An 18,078-nucleotide genomic window follows, 5' to 3' on the forward strand; every position below is an offset into this window, starting at 1 on the left:
AGAAGCTCCTGTGAGGAGGAGAAAATTAAAAACATTTTCAGGGAAGGTTGTAGTAAAAAGGAGAACACGTACAGCTGATGCTGACAAAAAAAATAGTTGACGCCTGTTTAAAAAGGCAAATTGCTCACTCAATAAAATCTGGTGTGCCATAGAAGGCTTTGTGCAATTTATTCCCCTCCCACGTGCAATCTGTGATGCAGATGGGTCTATGCACCATCAAAGCTCAAAATCAAACACAACTTAAGTATTACAAAAAAGATATGACACATGCAGCATCATAAGTGAGGCACTGCCTGAGAATTGGACAGCTGAAATGGTAATACTTGAAGGTATGTTTTGATTCAGTGTGCGCCAATAAGACAGTGTTTTTGCTAAGGTTGGGGAAAAGAGGTAAATGATTTGGGAACCCCGGTAGCAATTCTGTGTCCCCTGATCTGATTGCATTGATACCAAGAGGAACCCTGGTAAAATGGCTGGGGAACCCCGGTAACATTTACTGGGGTACCAGCCTTAACAAAAACACTGTAAGATCCCATCATCAAACATTCAAAGACTACTTAATCTATACCATAAGGGACTGGACGTAAATTAGCAGGGAGGAGGGCCAGGGGGATTTGGGGGAGGGTCACAAATTTTTGAGCCTGGGGGAGGGTCACAATTTTTGAATCCTCTAAGGGGGGGACACAAATTTTTGGGCTTGTTGTCGGTGCACTAAAAGAAGAAAAAAAATGTTTGTGTAGGCAATTATGGTCACATGACATCACTCACACACTGCCTCTTACTTTTTATTAAGTGCTCATTCCCAACTCGCTGTGTATCTCTTCCCCACCATTATCTTAAACAGGATTGTCTCTCTTGTTGCCATTCTTATCGCCATTAAGTTTATAGCAAATCCAATCTATTGTTTCACAGCTGACCCACCATATTAAAAGGATATTATGATTCATGGCATTCTGGCTGCACATTGTACCATGTAGTGGGTTTTGTTAATAAACACTGGACAGTGTTTTTGCTAAGGTTGGGGAACAATGGGAACCCTGGATAAATTTCTGTTGTCCTCTAGTAAGACTGCACAGATATACCAAGGCTAACCCTGGTAAAATGACTGGGGAACCCTGGTAACATTTACCTATAGGTACCGCCCTTAACAAAAACACTGCTGGATATTACCACAATATTTTACATTGTTCTACTGATGTAGTCAATCTTGAACCTCTATTTGACAATATTATTTCTCATTCCACTTTTTGTTGATCAACAAAAGTTCCCTCTCTTGCATAAGTCACTTCCCTTTAAAGTTTAAGGCCAAGCTCCACCCTGCATCAGTCACTTTTTAGGTACATGAATTTTAGTTTTTAGAGATACTATCGTTTGAAATTAAGAGCAAGCTTTGGTGTGATAATTGATAATTTTGATTCTAGAAAAATGATTTTAGTATACTTAAATATTTAGGTACAGTCATCTGATTGGTATGCTACTTGTGGCATTTTTCAAGTTTATATTGGCTTTACTACGTGGGTACTATCTTGGAATGGATAGTGTTCATTTGTGTTGTTGATGGCAGGATATATGACATTTGTTGAAATTTAATGTGGGTAATTTATACAGTGAATTAGCCATGTTGATCACTATTCAGATTGAACTTGGTTAAATATGGTGAAATCCCAATGTCATTTCAGAATATGGAGACTTGATTGATCATGAAATAGTGTTTGCCACTTCTGTGTCAAATCAGGATCAGTCTAATCCTCTCTTATCTAGGCTGCTCTCTGTGATATGTTTAAAATGCAAAGAAACGAGGCACAAAAAATTGACAAAAGAAGACTTGATTATCATGAAATAGTGTTTGCCACTTCTGTGTCAAATCAGGATCAGTCTATCCTCTCTTATCTAGGCTGTGCTTTCTGTGATATGTTTAAAATGCAAAGAAATGAGGCACAAAAAATTGACAAAGTATTTTCAATGTTAAAACATCATAATTTCACACTATAGCATTCAATCTATTACGATACTTTGAATTGTTTGCTTAAAATATTGCATGAATAGGAATAGCCTTTCTGTTGACCTTTCCCCACAAACAGGGCAACATGAACAAAACTTTCATTGTCTACTCGAACACATAGTACATTTTGTAAAATTGGATTTGATATGAGTGCAATGAGCACATGTACATGTATTTTCAGTTCTCTGACTACACAGGTCTATTGGAAATATAATAAATTCAGTGAATAATGGGGTCATGCACACACATGTAGTTGTATATCTGTACCAGGAATACATTTTAAACATACTTTCCATTATTTCCTCCCCACGTAGAGATTAAACTGCTCAATATATTGTACATTGAACAAATTATATTGCTGTGGAGATCAATATGTCACATTGTGTTTCTGCAGTATTCCCTCAATGGTCAACGTGATACATTCCAAAATTATGAATTTCACTAATATTTTGATAAATGTTAATTATAATTCATAAGAAAAATGGCAGGCACAATTGTGCATTAATATAAAAGAAAACATTTGAAGAACATTATTTATTACAATCATTCTTAGTGGAGTATAAGTGTGCTCTACTCCATTATAAGCCAATTTGGGCATTCATTATATGAATTGTTGGACAGCCTATTGAATCACAGCATTCCACATCTGCACTTCAAAGCCAAAGTGAAAGGGCACATATTTACTGCCTACTTTACATGATATATGCCATTGACTTGGTGTAGCAGTCTAAGCCCTAGGAGAATGGTTAGAGTATTCAGCTATTGGCTGCTTTGATTGCCTCCAACAATGGCATACTCATCACACACAGGTGCAACCACAATCGCAACGTAAAGGCCTATGCACCCAGTAGGGAGAGCTCTTCTGGGTAAGTACATGTAGCCTTCGCGTAGCGACAGTGGTGCACATACGGTACAACTGTATCCTCCTAGCATAGGGCAATATTGCTGTTGTACCTCAATATTTGGACTGGTGTTTAGGTAGGACGTCAACTTGATCAAATCCTAAAAACTAAAAGCTTAAATTTGAAAAAAGGCAAAACCTTCAGCTTCGAAACTGCAGCTACGTAAGGCAATATATGATACCACGGTACTACCAAAAGAGTGTGGTAGCTCCTAGCTTTGCTTGGCAGGGCTGTGCGTTAATTACCAGCGTTATACTTTACTTTATTGCTCAACAACACACTTAAGGAGTGTGGTAAAGCAGAATTGCAAAACTCACCAAACACTGGATGAAGCTGCTGCTGGGAGAGGAAATAAAGTCCAAATATACGGCCTGTGGTAGGAGGCTGTATAACGCCGAACACACAACTTGATCCTTAATATATTTTTCATAAACCAAGAAGTCAATCATTTAAACATACAGACCTTTATTTCCTGAAAATGATAGGCTAAAATGTACAGTGTACGTCCAGAGAACTTCTTGGTACAGCGCGACACTTGTAAACAAACTTGAATGCGTTGAAGTTATTTGTATATATATACAGAATGATGTTCACAGTCACACTTGGAAGTTGGGACAATTTAGTCCAGTTGTAAGTGAAACATATTTATGAAAATCATCATTAATTAAGTACTTTCAATACTTAGACCCTCAATCAATTTTGACAGTCAGGAAGAACAGACAGAAATAATTGAGTGAAATTAATGACTTGTATGACGAATCTCTGACTTAAAATAATGTAAAGTTACTGGCATTTTCCAGAATACAATGTACGTACCAAGCTTGCAGGTCAAGTCCAGAGGGTCAAGTATGATATCAAATAGGCCCAGAAGAAAGCTTTTAAATAGCTTTGAAACAAGCAGACTGCCAATCTTGTTAAGCAGTCATGATCTAGTACAAAGACTTTAAATTTTTTCACATAATGCTATGCTTGGTGTCTGCCTCCATGGTGTACAACATACTGGTACATGATTCGGCGTCACTCATCAGAGGACTGCACTTTCATTGAAAATATTTGTGAGTTCACATGGTGGTGTAATCTTACATCCTGTTCAGAATGGCTAATATTATGATACTTTGGACAAAGCTATTTTTGTCAACATTTTACAGTACTGTCTGTCAATGCACCAATTTTAAAAAATATTCATTGCCACCATTTTAATACTTCAATAGTGTAATGGTCATGCTGCTTGACACTTGAATTACAAGAATCTGTACTAGATATGTTCCAAGTTAAAGGGACAAAGTTGCTCATTTTTGACATTATTTTGCCATTTAAATTTCTTTTGATGGATTATTCCCACTGAAATATGCTCACTCTCTGGTTATTGCAATTCAATTTTCATCTTTAATAAGACACATTAACATGTGAAATTAACTATAATGTTAAAATTTTTGGTAAATACCTTCCATGCATGCATATGAGTTGAGCTGTGACAACCAGAGATTGCAGTTTAGCCTATTTCAGTGAGCAGCAGAAAAGCATATATACAACAGAAATTAAAAGGACCAAAATTTGGTCAAAAATGAGTGACTTTGTCCCTTTAATGGCCAATATGAAAATGGATAAAATTCCATGTTTGCTGTTTTGTTATTTTTGCCTGTCAGTCACTGTTACTTTAAACAATGGTGTGGACAAGATGTTGGTTTTGTTGTTTACTTTGCAGTTCTGAGTTACATAAATGCATAAGATTTCAGAATTTTTCAGTATTAGCTGCTGTATTTTAGCATGATATGCTCAGTATTGATTCAGTTTGTCAGCCTAGCCTGATGACACTTGAGCAGTGGTGTCATTATTTGTGTCCAGTGAAGTCTTAAACTTTTTTTTGTGGTTTGTTCCACATTTACAAGTGTGCTGACAACATGGAAAATTGAGAATTTCATCAAACTTGTGCAGTAAATCAAACAATGAATTAATTTAATCATAGAGTGTTTCCTATGGTGTTCCCCAGAACAATCCGCCCCTACCAAAATGGAAATAAGAATACCAGTACTCATTTATCTGGTGATTGGTTTACTAAGTTTAAACAGTGTAAGAGTTAAACAGTATATTAAACCATTATCATAACAATCAAAATGCATATTGTGTAGGCAGAGAAATCAGGGTTTCCCTTTTATTAAAAGTACTTATCTATAGCATAGAATTATCCAGATTTTTGTCTACAAGATTAGTTTTACCCATGCTGGTCAAATGTGACTGACACATCATTGAAAGTATTCTTAGGTAAGGCTGACATCCATATCTAGACTTGTTCTTGTCACAAGCAGAAGCAAATAAAAAAATTTGCTGACATCCCTTGCTGTGTCCATCTATTTTGCCGTGTGTTGTAAATCCCCAACTAAATTTTTGAACGTTGAAGATCCGATCAATTTGTAATATTATATTTTTTGAAACTTTACCAAGTCCTAAAGACTTGGAAAGAGCGCGTAGAGATGGTAAAGCAAAAAAAATGTACAGCATATATGAATCAATTGACCTGCAAACAGTACTTCCAAAAGAAAATTGGATGTTTTTTTTGGTGACGAAAAACTAAGCGGTTATTGGTGAATTTTCTGTGTGAAGAAATTCCAGACTTTCTGAAGCCCTACTTGGAGTTGACAAGGAGTTTGTCATTGCAGGGGGTTTTGATGGGCAAAAGAAAGACAAAGCAATAATTGTGAGTGGAAATTACCCTTCTCATGAATACCCTGCATATTTTTCAAATCATGAAGAACTGATACACGTATATGGCGCCATGTCCCTGTTTCAGTAAAAAAGAACATACTTATATACTCGCCAGATACAGATGTTTACCACATCGGATTACCTCTGATGGCATCTGAGCTATCAGACAGAAACATCTTTATACAGCTCAGTGCATGTGCAGATGATCAGTCATATGTACATTTAAATAAATTAATTAAAGCCTTAGCAATGATCCAGATCTTGCTTAAATTGATCAAGACATAAGAGCAAAATGTCTCCAAACTCTCTATATCACATCTGGTTGTGACTTTTTTGTCATTTTTGTTGGCTGTGGAAAAGCAGCATTTCAGAAAGAATTTTTCCAATATTCAGAATTTGTTTCTGGTGGAATTGCCACCGCGACCTCAGGCACTCTTGCAGACACAGAGAGTGGCATCTGGGAGAAAGGCCTATCTCTCTTTCTTTTAATTGGAACTATTTACTACCAGAAACATCACAGTGAGTTTGAATCACAACATGACAGCCCATATGACCAGTTTAAAGCCATGAAATGAGATGAAACATTTGACACTGAATTGGAATTACATATTCAGTGGCTTGAAAAAATCAGAAATACCATCCAAGTTAGAATTCAGAGGGAGGAGGATCTAATTCCAAACCCAACAGCTTTAAAATACCATTGGCTCAGAACTTGTTTCATCTCTGATTCATGGTCACAGTCAGAAAGGGGCCAGATTGTCTTACGTGGATATGACAACTCTGGCTATGTTGTCAATGGTAACAAGTTATCACCCATATGGGATTCACCAGAAAATTTGTCCCAAGTACAGGAAAGGATGGCATTCTATACCAAAGGGTGTAATGTTAAAAATCTGGGTGCAAAAATAAATTTTGCAAATGTACAAAGTCAAATAATGCTTGTGGCCCAGGGTGCATGCAATTGTTTAAATTGTGCCAATACTGGAGATCAGAGTGACAGCTTAATTGATGACATTGTTTTTGACAAAACCAACAAAGGGCAAACCACAGAAGCATTGGAAATCAAAGAAATTGATGAGATCAATATCAAATGATCTTGCTGAAGAAAACATGGTTGAAGTAGTAGAATACACAGATGAAGATGACGAAGAAGAAGATGGAGACAGTTCCGATGACTGATGTATATCCTGATCAATTTTCTGTCATTCACAAACTGTTGTCTGTACAATTACTACCATGGATGTACATCCATGTTACTACTAACACCAAGGTGGCTGATCATTAAAACAAATGATACACATGTGTATATACATAAAGTTCAACTGCGTTCTCATTGAATTTAAACAATTTTAATTTAGACTGAAAAATGACTGCTTCTAAGCTTAATAAATTCATATGTCTAATAGGTATGTCATCACGTATTCACGCATGGAGCCGATAGTCCGGTACGGTATACCAACACAGTGTGAAACCCACACAGTACATGCTGTACGGCGTACACTTCCTTCGGCGATGTTGCCGTGCACAAATGGTATAAAAACGGGTTTCATGACATAAATTCACTAATACTTCCTACCAAGGAAGTAAATAGCAAAACAAGTATCATTGTGAAGAATGATAGCCTGGTATCTTCAAATAAACAGTCGCTAGAGCAAAATACTCGTAGACAAGTTACTTCCGCATTTGCCCCTACTCAGTGCTGCACGCCAGCATTAAACACTGCGTCGTTTCGTTGGCAAGGTCAGAAAGCATTCAAACTTCCAATCAGAATGCAGATATACACTATGAATATGTATACAAACTATGAACTCTGCACAAGACGATTTACTTGGGGATAAAACCAAATTTACATACCCGAGTATGTAGCCGAGTTCAGCTGAGGCAGCAGCGAGAGACCGTACGCAAAATTCACAAGATAGTTGGATAGTTAGGTGGGGAGCCTCTTTCACAGTTTTACATAAAAATGAGACTCAGTAACGTTTGGTCGCTTTACTTTTGATCAAAAACCTACCAAACCCATCAGACAAGGCCCTACTCTTACGCAGAAAACCAAAGCTCTCAAGCGTCGACTTTCTCTTCCGCGTTTGAGACTCGTTCTCTCTTTCGCATTTGAGAGAAACAAATGTCGACTTTATTCGGCAATGGTCCGCTATTCGTGGGCGTAAATTGCTAGACTACATATAGCCACATCGGCACTTCTGAAATGTTATCTCCGGCTTGCAAGACAACAAAAATATCAAAATATTATCATCAAAACCAGAATTTCGGGGCTAGAGAGCGAAACATCGCTGAAAAGTAGCTGGCCAAAATACGGAAGTAGCCGGTCAATTTGGCCGGCATCTGGCTAAAAGTGAACACGCTGCAAACAGAGGGGCTTGTTGCGATGGACAAGTAGCCTTTGGCTCTTTGACCAGAAAAATAAGTGAGTGTTCATTGATAATTCAAAGACTGGATCCGTTGACACCAAAGTTTGCTCGTGACTTTCATTGCATTGCATGCACCTTTCCGCAATACCACTCATTGAGTCTGAACTGAAATTGAAAGAGTACGTTTTAGTAAAAGTCCTGTTTGTTGTGCTGATTTTCGCTACCGTACTTTCTTTTATAGGGTAATAAACATTCATACAAAGCAAAAAATCTTCAGTTGTCTCCTTTCGATCGTACAGAGATATTGTGCGACAGGAAAACTTTAGCTCAAAGGGCAATGATCTTTGTGAACGTACCCTCAACCAGCTAAAATAGCTTTCTATATGCAAAATCAGCGTACATTAATTAACAGCATTTTATTGAAAGGGATTCTATAGTACCATTGTTTTTGTAAACTCTTCATGCAATTTTATGAACTAAATGATGACCTCAAAGTAACAGCAAGTGCTAGACGGCACTTTTAACGCTGGTCGGAATCCAGAATGCCGGACAAGGGAGCCATCATCAAGTCAGGCGCCGACTGGCATTGGCCATGCTAAAAGTAGTTCAGGCAGTGCTAATGTTTTGTGTACACTAAAAGGTAATCTGTTCGCATATTGACATAGAGATTAATCCTCTGATAACAAGCTCGGGTTAGTCGGGTACTTCTAAGTTAATGGAGCGTTCCCCTAATGCTTGGATTGTACCTGCGGATGACCAAACTCATTAACATATTATTTGCATAGTTTAGAAATATGCAAATTTCGGACCCAGATTCGAGAGTGTCTGCATGTGCACCAAAAATTAGTGCACTAGCCTTATTGGTTAGCCTAGAATTAGGTATGTACATAATCTATGAGGTATATGTTAATTTGCAATAGGTGCTGTAACCTTTGAAATATTAACCATCTAGCCCTTTAAAGGTATACAACCACCTGTAATCTAAATATCCCCATGTATGGTCAGGGCATTCCTTGGTATTCAAAATGCCCATGTGAGGGCGCTGTTTTTAAAAAGTGGCCACCCGCTTAAACTCTGTGGTTGGTTAGATTTCTCTTTGCATAGTAACTATTGCACAATTGGAACAGGTGACAGTATATCTTTAAGTTACCTAGTAATTCGCATTTTTGTGATATTTAGGGTCATTGACCTTTGACCCCAGTTGACATGTCGGCGAAATGGTTTGATCCCGTGCTTCGCACTGTGTACCAAAAATAAGCACTGTAGCCTTATTGGTTAGCCTAGAATTAGATATATGCATAATAATTAAAGGGACATTATTTGTATCTTTTGACTTTTTTTTCATTTTTTCGATGACTGAAATCAACTGTCAAATCATGGAAGACCTAAATTGTGACTATGGATGGCTTCAAGGATATGTAAAACCACATTCTTGCTCTTTACGGCAAGGTTCAATGTTGGTAAGGGTGTCAGCACGATTTGAACCAACCGCCATGATTGAACCCCTGCACATAACCAATATTACTACGCATACGTCAACCATCAAAGTACAGCTGGAACATAAAAGGCCTGTGACCTACATACTAACTTCAGCACAATGGATATCGAGGAGCACACGGTGCATAAACAAATGCACGTATCACAAACTACTGTCAAATAGTGAAACTAAGCAGGGCATTTGCTTTTAAGTTTCATTTTAGTATCGATGACACGGACTGTGGAACAAATGAAACCATAGACGCAATTGGGTCAATGGTAAAAACTAAAACGATCGATGTCAGATTGCTGTGGTAATAGTGAAACAGGTACAATGTAATGCATTTCCTGTGCATTTGATCATTAGCAAAACTTCGTCAATTTTTAAGATTTTAGGACATTTTCTTGTCAATACGTTGGTTCGTTTTACAAACACGACATGATCACTTGTTGAACCTGGAAACATCACACTCGGACTGAACACTGCACGGTGTGTAGCATCGGTGACATTGTGACACCGCGCCGGGCGAGTACTGTCATTGATACTGCTCGCGATTGGAGTCACCTCTCGACACACAAGATCTGTTTGAAAGTTGTTATTCTTGTGCATCGTGTAATTATTTGTATCAGTTGAATCGCATTTCGAACCAAAAGTGAGTACATCACAGTTACAGTTGCCTAGACCCATTCGCTTACGGCCTCTGTGCCTCCGACCCACTCCCAAAAGTGGACTTTACGTAAGAAGCGCAGCTGAGCACATCATGTACCTACATGAGTAAAGCCCTCCGTACGGCCTCCACGCCCTATAACGCGGGAACACACAGACCTGTACGCAGGGCTAATCGTGCACCCAGGCGAGGTGGGTGTGCTTGAAAACAAACTCAATGCAAGTTTTGGATTAAAATGGGTTGTTTTTGGTGGAGAAAACTGCACGCCGCAACCGAGGTGCTGCCAGCGGTTTGGCACAGCCTAGCTCTGCATGGCAGGGCTGTGTGTTACCGCGTTACACGGCCTCCCACCACAGCCCTGCAGACTGATATAGAAAGAACCGCTGGTCCACCTGCAGAAAACACGGCGGGCAGTTTATCCGCCGAAAACAGCCGATTTGAATCCAAAACTTGCATTGATCTTCGTTTTCGAGCACACCCACCTCGCCTGGGTACACGATGTGCCCAGCCGCGCTTGTAAACTCACGCAAAGCCTAATTTTCACTCTCTATGCGAGGGAAGCATTCGTAACCGCCGCCATTGTTATTGTCATTCAACCCATGAGCACTCGGGCGAAAACCAGCCTTGCTAACAAAAGAGCATCGCGATGTTGCACACTGTAAAAATATCATTTCTAACCACCACTCAGCTATGTACAATCTACGATGATTATTTTCTGTTGACAAAATAATTTCTTTTTTTCTCTTCAGCATTTTATATATTTTCACAATTTTCTCTTGTTCCACTCCTCTCAGAACGTCGACGTTAGAAGCTCTATATCGCGCGATGCTCTTTTGTTAGCAAGGCTGGTTTTCGCCCGAGTGCTCATGGGTTGAATGGCAATAACAATGGCGGCGGTTACGAATGCTTCCCTCGCATAGAGAGTGAAAATTAGGCTTTGCGTGAGTTTACAAGCGCGGCTGGGCACATCGTGTACCCAGGCGAGGTGGATGTGCTCGAAAACGAAGATCAATGCAAGTTTTGGATTCAAATCGGCTGTTTTCGGCGGATAAACTGCCCGCCGTGTTTCTGCAGGTGGACCAGCGGTTCTTTCTATATCAGTCTGCAGGGCTGTGGTGGGAGGCCGTGTAACGCCGGTAACACACAGCCCTGCCATGCAGAGCTACGCACAGCCCTGCCACGCAGAGTTAGCTTTCACCCAACAATGTACCGGTACATAATGTAAGTGTCAGTCGCCAAAGTACCGGTACATTGCTCAATTTCGCAATCACCTCGACAATAACATGACTGTCTACTGAAGTTAAATATCCCGTCATTTTACTCTGTTTTCACATTTCTATGCACAAGGCTTTGGGCAAGTCTACATATGCATATGGAGGAACAAACGAGATGAAAAGATCCGCAATTATAGACCTTGTCGTTGTCAGCTGGTACTGGTAGGCATTTGAATGCCCATTCTAAAATGTGCTCTGTAGCAGTAAAGAATGGTGTATCTAAGAGCAGGATTGGCCGTCAAGATCTCCATCAAAAACTGACCGTCAAAATGTAACTGAGCAAACTGGATTAGTAATAGGGAATCCCGAAACTGCAATACTGCACTTTTGACTTTCACTTCGTGTGGTTTATTTTTTTTACACGCGGATGCTTACAGTGGCCCAGATAGCAGTTTGCAGTGTGGTTACTGATCGCAGGTCAACCTGCCAACTCTGAGGTTAACAGTAACCTCCATAAACCTCAGACCCAAGGGTTTTTTTAAAGGTGTACGCAAATGGGATGGAAGTTGTCTGTGGTCGGCTACTGCTTGTTTGCAACAATATGAGGTCAAAGATGCAATAATGTCCCTTTAATAAGGTATGAGATAGTTAACCATTAGGTGCTGTAACCTACCAAATATGAACTATCTGGCCCTTTAAGTTATCTGCTAATTCACATTTGTGTGATATTTAAGGCCAATGACCTTTGACCTCAGTTGACATGGTGGCGAAATGTTTTGACACCATGCTTCGCAATGTGTACCAAAAATTAGCACTCTAGCCTTATTTGCTCTAAAATTGAGGTAATAAAACTGTGTCACTGCATCATTTTTCCAATATGAATACGATGAGAAAGTAAATTTTTATTTTTTGTGGCCCTTATACAAGGAAGTCTACGGAGAACTGTCTTATACATAGGAGTCTATGGAGAACTGCCTGATAAATGGAAGTCTATGGAGAGTGAAACTAAAGAGTCCTCTAACACGGCCAAATTTAATTCCATTGTGAAACAAATTAATTGACGTGCATCTGTATGGGGTAGGGTAATATCCTTGTGCAAAGTTTGAAAGAAATTGACCATGGCATGTCTGAGATATCTGTGTGAACGGACGGACGCATGACATTACAAGATCTAAAATGAATTAAAGTCTATAGACTAAAATTCATTTGTCAATAATAATAGTGGCCATTACTCATGTACAGGCTTTCTTAAGAAACTTATGATTGAAGCTTTTGTAAGGTATCAATAGTAGAACAAGAAAATGGAGTTGAGACATGTAAGAAAAATACTGAGAAAATAGCAAAAAGTTGGCATTGCTTGGGCTTGAAGACTAATATGCCTTCAAGTCTGCTTCAGGGAGCAGAACAAGAAACTGGTTTATGCTACGTACAGAAAAAAATATACCGCCAAGGGCATGCAGTGTGATGCTCTCATCAACAAAAAAGGTATATATGAAAGGTATTAGCTGTTCAAAATCCCGATAATCCTCACTAGAAACCAAGTCAAAAGTGCTACAATGTTAGCAGAGATTAGGTAGCTTTTGAATTTTAAATTGTTACAGTTGAATCTGAACACCAAAATACCCTGAAACTTGGCTGAGCACTTAGCAATATGCAGCAGAGTTCCCTAAACCAAAGTCTGTTTTACTGCTTCAGAGTTTTAGACAACTCAGCAGGTAGCCCTACTGAGTCAACTGATAAGCGGCTGTTGCTATAAACCATTTACCACTTACACAGTCCAAACACAGTTGAGCATTGAATGATGTATTCTCAAAGTAACCACAAATTATTGTTTTACTCACACAGTATTTACTTCCCCCTTCAAAAATTCTTCCATTTACATTTGTAATATTGCCAGTCAAAAATGGTTTGACCAACATAAATAGATCAGTTTACTCAGAGGGGCTGCCTACTGAGTTGTATCAGACTTCCCACACCCACACACTAGACTTTGTTTTGGCAAATGTCTTGGTATAAAGCTGAATGCTCTGCCAAGTTGCTAAGTAATACTAACTTTGGTGTTCAGATAACAAGGGCAAATGCTGCAAGCCGCGAGTTCAGATAGAACACAATCTTTCAACTTGCTGGTGAAATTTTTTGCATCGAAAGCTGAAGCTTTAGAGTAATTTTAAAGTGTATTTTTAAAAAATAGCGTCATGGACACTGTTCCCACATTTTTTTGAACATTTTTTCACGAGTGTTATGAATTAGAAATGTAAGATGCGAATAGCAAACAAGATCTTGAATGAAAATTCATGAAAATTATGTACATTTGCCATTATGTTATTGTGTAACTTTATAATTTATATAAATTTCACTACAATTTTGACAAATCCTACTGAGATCACCCCTAGGTCCACATTACCAAGTTTTAAATGAATTGGACTTGCACTTTCAGAGAAAAAGACTTTTTACCAAAATCAAGAAAAAAAACCATTTCACCATAATTTCAGGCAATCTGACTGATATCACACCTGGGAACCTCTATACCTAGCTCAAATGAACTGGACTTGTGGTTTAAGGGAAAACAATTTTTTGACCAAAAGTGGCAAAAAATTGCCTCAAAAACACAATTATGTAAATTTCACAACAATGTTGACAAATCAGACTGAGATCACCCCTATGAACTGTGATACCACATTTCAAATGAATTGGAATTTGGACTTGCGGTTTCAGAGGAAAAAGGCTTTTTTACCAAAAAACAGGGAAAATTGAGCAAAAATTACAATTATACAAATTTCAACAACATTTCCTCTTATCTGACTGACATTATCTTTAGATACCTCCATAGCAAGTTTTAAATGAATAAGACTTTTGGCTTGGGGCCTGAGATGAGCAACTGATAAACAGTGTGACCATACAGTACTGAACATCACACCAGGCCTACATATACACATTTAATTAACCCTACATGGTGTTTTTATACACATAACTGTTAGTTGTTTAATTACATGATGAAACTCCAGTGAGATAGAAATATTATTTATGTGTCGCTGTAGTTGTCACTACTATTTATACACAACAATGACATAAAATTATACCTTTTAACAAACGTGTTATTCCAAAAAATTTTGATCTAACAAAATCATGCGAGTTTTTGAAAGATATCACTTTACCTTCATTTCATTGTACTCATTAATTAACACAATCAAATTAAACATTTATACATACCTTAATTCTGAACGGAGTATTGGGATGACAAATTGTAATAACCGGATGATAACTACACTGGATTCAGACAAGGAGACATCATCCAATACAGTATCTACACTGTCAACCTGCACAGGAAAGGTTGCGAATAGCCTTCCCGAGAACAAAGCAAAATCAGTGAGAATGTACTGGCCTAAGTGGGTAGCTGTAAATTTCACAACAATTTTGACAAATCAGACTGAGATCACCCCTATGAACTGTGATACCACATTTCAAATGAATTGGAATTTGGACTTGCGGTTTCAGAGAAAAAAGGCTTTTTTACCAAAAAACAGGGAAAATTGAGCAAAATTCAATTATCCAAATTTCAACAATATTTCCTCTTATCTGACTGACATTATCTTTAGATACCTCCATAGCAAGTTTTAAATGAATGGGACTTTTGGCTTGGGGCCTGAGATGAGCAACTGATAAACAGTGTGACCATACAGTACTGAACATCACACCAGGCCTACATATACACATTTAATTAACCCTACATGGTGTTTTTATACACATAACTTGTTAGTTGTTTAATTACATGATGAAACTCCAGTGAGATAGAAATATTATTTATGTGTCGCTGTAGTTGTCACTACTATTTATACACAACAATGACATAAAATTATACCTTTTAACAAACATGTGTTATTCCAAAAATTTTGATCTAACAAAATCATGTGATTTTTTGAAAGATATCACTTTACCTTCATTTCATTGTACTCATTAATTAAACAATCAAATTAAACATTTATACATACCTTAATTCTGAACGGAGTATTGGGATGACAAATTGTAATAACCGGATGATAACTACACTGGATTCAGACAAGGAGACATCATCCAATACAGTATCTACACTGTCAACCTGCACTGGAAAGCTTGCGAATAGCCTTCCCGAGAACAAAGCAAAATCAGTGAGAATGTACTGGCCTAAGTGGGTAGCTGTAAATTTCACAACAATTTTGACAAATCAGACTGAGATCACCCCTATGAACTGTGATACCACATTTCAAATGAAATTGGAATTTGGACTTGCGGTTTCAGAGAAAAAAGGCTTTTTTACCAAAAAACAGGGAAAATTGAGCAAAAATTACAATTATCCAAATTTCAACAACATTTCCTCTTATCGGACTGACATTATCTTTAGATACCTATATAGCAAGTTTTAAATGAATGGTACTTTTGGCTTGGGGCCTAAGATGAGCAACTGATAAACAGTGTAACTTGCCAATTTATGCATGAACAAATGGCTCTGACTTTTTGCCTGATGAATGGAACAATACCTATCTAAAAAATCAAGTCTCACTTAACCGATAATGTTGATAAAACAAAATAAATCACTGCATGAGTAAAGCAAATACTGTACTACAATCACTCCACTATCCTGTACTTTGAATGTACAGTCATGGTCTCTTATCTACACTTATTGACATAACTATAGATCTACATGCACACTACAATCACTCCACTATCCCATATTTTGAATGTGCAGTTATGGTCTCTCATCTATACTTATTGAAATAACTATCTACATGCACACTACAATCTATCCAAATATCTAATATTTTGAATGTGCAGTCATGGTCTCTCATCTACATATTGATTTAACTATCCACATACACTCTCTACAATCCATCCAACTATCTGATATTTTGAATGTACAGTCATGGTCCCTCATCTAAACTTATTGACATAACTACATGTATCTACATGCACACGACAATCACTCCACTATCCCATATTTGAATGTACAGTCATGGTCTCTCATCTACACTTATTGAAAAGTATCTACATGCACACTACAATCAATCTAACTATCCAATATTTTGAATGTACAGTCATGGTCTCTCATCTACACTTATTGACATAACTATCTACATGCACACTACAATCACTCCACCATCCCATATTTTGAATGTGCAGTCATGGTCTCTCAACTACACTTATGAGACATAACTATCTACATACACACTACAATCTAACCAACTATCTAATAGCTATCTAATATTGTGAATGTACAGTCATGGTCCCTCATCTACACTTATTGACATAACTGTCTACATGCACACGACAATCACTCCACTATCCCATATTTTGAATTGACAGCCATGGTCTCTCATCTACACTTATTGACATAACTATCTACATACACACTACAATCTATCCAACTATCTAATATTTTGAAAGTACAGTCATGGTCCCTTATATAAACTTATTAACATAACTGTCTACATCACACAACAATCAGACTATCCCATATTTTGAATGTACAGTCATTGTCTCTCATCTACACTTATTAAATAACTATCTACATGCACACTACAATCATTCCACAATCAGATATTTTGCATGTGCTGATATGGACTCATCTACACTTATTGAAATAACTATCCACATACACGCTACAATCTCTCCACTATCCCATATTTTGAATGTACAGTCATGGTCTCATCTACACTTATTGACAAAACTATATACTACAACTACGCTACATCACTCCAACGTTCCCATATTTTGTATGTACAGTCATGGTCTCTCATCTACAATTATTGACAAAACTATATACATACAAACTACTGGTACATCACTCCAACGTTCCCATATTTTGTATGTACAGTCATGGTCTCTCATCTACACTTATTGACACAACTATCTACATCTACACAACAATCACTCCACTATCCCATATTTTGAATGTACAGTAATGGTCTCTCAACTACACTTATTGACATAACTATCTACATGCACACAACAATCACTCCACTATCCAATATTTTGAATGTGCAGTCATGGTCTCTCATCTACACTTATTGACATAACTATCTACATGCACACAACAATCACTCCATAATCCAATAGTTTGAATGTGCAGTCATGGTCTCTCCATCTACACTTATTGACATAATTATCCACCTACACACGACAATCACTCCAACTATCCATAGTTTGAATGTGCAGTCATGGTCCCTCATCTACACTTATTGACATAACTATCAACATACTGGCTACAATCTATCCAACTATCGAATATTTTGAATGTACAGTCACGGTCTCTCATCTAGTAGATCTACACTTATTGACATGACTATCCACATGCACGTTACAATCTATCCAACTATCTAATATTTTGAATGTACAGTCATGGTCCCTTATCTAAACTTATTGAAATAACTGTCTACATGCACACAACAATCACTCGGCTATCCCATATTTTGAATGTACAGTCATGGTCTCTCATCTACACTTATTGACATAACTATCTACATGCACACAACAATCACTCCACTATCCACATATTTTGAATGTGCAGTCATGGTCTCTCATCTACACTTATTGACATAACTATCTACATGCACACGACAATCACTCCACTATCCCATATTTTAAATGTGCAGTCATGGTCTCTCATCTACACTGTTGACATAACTATCTACATGCACACGACAATCACTCCACTATCCCATATTTTGAATGTGCAGTCATGGTCTCTCATCTACACTTATTGACATAACTATC

General features: G+C 37.8%; 1 protein-coding gene and 1 long non-coding RNA gene across 3 annotated transcripts in view; one reads left to right on the forward strand and one right to left on the reverse strand.

The window, feature by feature from the left end:
• Nucleotides 1-18,078, forward strand: part of LOC139127030 (tropomyosin-1, isoforms 9A/A/B-like) — a 109,220-nt gene that overhangs the window by 41,659 nt on the left and 49,483 nt on the right. The window lies entirely within an intron of this gene.
• Nucleotides 1-18,078, reverse strand: part of LOC139127079 (uncharacterized) — a 64,963-nt gene that overhangs the window by 11,650 nt on the left and 35,235 nt on the right. Inside the window, exons 1-2 of one of the 2 annotated variants that reach the window (XR_011550919.1) lie at nucleotides 15,321-15,522; nucleotides 14,542-14,673 (exon numbers count right to left, since the gene is read on the reverse strand). The exons of the other annotated variant lie outside the window; for it this stretch is intronic. This is a non-coding gene — a long non-coding RNA (uncharacterized lncRNA). Of the gene's footprint in view, nucleotides 1-14,541; nucleotides 14,674-15,320; nucleotides 15,523-18,078 lie in introns of those variants that run through there. 2 annotated transcript variants of the gene reach the window in all.

This window comes from Ptychodera flava, unplaced genomic scaffold (assembly GCF_041260155.1).
Source record: "Ptychodera flava strain L36383 unplaced genomic scaffold, AS_Pfla_20210202 Scaffold_28__1_contigs__length_4768798_pilon, whole genome shotgun sequence".
Taxonomy (NCBI): Eukaryota; Metazoa; Hemichordata; class Enteropneusta; family Ptychoderidae; genus Ptychodera; species Ptychodera flava.